The sequence below is a fragment of the Pelodiscus sinensis genome, chromosome 6 (genome assembly GCF_052426305.1).
Source record: "Pelodiscus sinensis isolate ZL-2025 chromosome 6, ASM5242630v1, whole genome shotgun sequence".
NCBI lineage: Eukaryota > Metazoa > Chordata > Testudines > Trionychidae > Pelodiscus > Pelodiscus sinensis.
In genome coordinates, this window is record NC_143057.1 from 5,645,716 (window position 1) to 5,647,907 (window position 2,192).

Sequence of the window (2,192 nt, forward strand, 5' to 3'; positions counted from 1 at the left end):
GCCCTTATGTGAATGGAAATATGCAAATATCCCTCACCACCTATTGGCTATAAAATCATAAGTGAGGAGGGAGGAGGGGCCCGGCGCTCTGCTCCAAATACCAGCTCCCTGCCTCTCGCCGGCAAGGGGCTGCGACGCGTCAGCCCGGTCACCCAGCCAGAGTTCAGCTCTGGTTTACTGTGCCTGCGCTTGGCTGAGCTTGCTGGGGAGCTCCCTGCCTGAGGAGGAGTGACGGGCGATTGCTCCCTGTGCACATTGAGTGTGTCAAGGCAAATCTTCTCGCAGTGCTCGCTGGCAGCCAGGGGGGCAGCTTTTAAACCTTTACATGAAGCACCTCAGACCCAGGCGCTCAGGGCAGCACAAGAGCCTCTACCGAACTAGGGCTCGGCTGCACTTGAGTTAACTTGGATTCATAATGCCGCATGTGGACATTCTTATTCTGGAACAAGAGTGCCTTGTTCCTCTTTAGCTTAATCCGCTTCTAAAGTGTTTCTTTATTAGAGGATTTACCCGGCCTTGCTTGGGTACTTGTGGGCAGGGCTGGCCTTACCATGAGGCAAACTGAGGCAGCCGCCTCAGGTGCCAGACTGGGATGGGGGGGAAGCGCCACTAGTTCACACTTTTTGAACAAGGCATTTTAAGTTGTTAGTTCTTTATTAGGGTAGGTAGCAGAGCAGTACCATGAGAGGAGTAGAACAGGAAGCAGGCAGAATTGAGACCTTTTAAAAGTTTGGCCCAAGCAAGGAGGCATGGGGGCGTCATTTGAGCTCCTTGCCTCAGGTGCCAAAATGTTGTGGACCGGCCCTGCTTGTGGGGACTCAGGGCACGGTGTGGGAGGTGCAGGAATCAGGGCGGGGGACGGGAGGGATGGGACTCAGGGCAGCCCTGAGGCCAGCCGGGGCTTCCTTGCTTGGCCAGTGGCTGCTCTCTGGGGGGGCCACCGTGGTGGGGCCATCGTGGTGGGAGCTGTGTTGCCTTGCCCCAGCCAGCATCTGCTCCCTGGAAGAACCACTGTACCTTTCCCTCATCCCCGGTGTTCAGCACTGGGGCGGAGGGCTGGGGGAATGGTTTGGGCTCTGGCTTGGAGGCCAGGGGTGCTGCTGACCACATACAGGGCCCTACCCCTAGCTGGCCACTCTCTTATAAGTGCATCTGCCCCCTTGTGGTCACTCTGCAGTATAACTGTCCCCCATGCTTGCTGCCCCCCTGTGGTCATTGCAGAGCATAACTGTCCCTGCTATCAAACCCCCTCCCTTTCCATTTAACGAGAAACGGTCGCATTCCAGGCACATCCCATTGTCCTGGTACAACCAAACCCTGCCCTTGCTTTAAGTTAGGATAAGAGGAAGCTGAATAGCACATTTGGGGATCCTCACTCTTACCTTTAACTTTAGGAGGAGTTCTTGAACAAATGGACTCAGACAGACGGAGGCATAAAGTTTCTAAAATACATACGGAGATGACACGAAACGTAGGTAAGCCCTTACGTACACACTACTCTGTTAAAAGAACATTACTCGTAAGTTCTCGTAAGTTGGGAAATGTTTTAATGGAGGTTGCAGTGCAACAGTGACTCAGATCCCTTGTGTGTGTGCTCCTTATGCTACCATCTTTAATGACATGAGCACACATTTTTTTCCCCCTAGATACCTGCCTCATTCAATGCACAGGCTGTTGATTTTCTAACTTCTGAGAGCTTGACTTTAAATGTCAGAGGGGTTTTGTGTGTAATATTCTAGGGTTAAAACAACAAACCAACTGGGAGTAACAAAATCCTGTCAATCTACTCCCTCTGACCCCTCTTCTTGGTCCAGCACTTGCCTCCATTCTGTGCCCCCTTTGGCAATGAATATGAGTGCTCCTCCAAGGCCTTCCTGCTCCTGTATGCCTTCAGGGGGAGCCCTGAGAACACAGGGGAGTTGGTCTCCCTGTTCATGATTCCAGCGCCTGGCATTACAACGATTACATGGAAAATCCTGCTCCGCCCCCTACCCTTTGCAGTCCTTGGCTTGAGCATGGTCAGAATCTTGGGAGAATTTAGCCGTTAAACCCCAACTTGTCTCCACCGAGTATATGCAAGCTGGGACATTTCAAAGGCTTATATAACGTGGCCAAATTTGGGTGGTGTTTAACGGGAATAGCAAAAGGTGCCTCCATGACACCACATGCACCGCTCTGCCAAATTCCAAGTG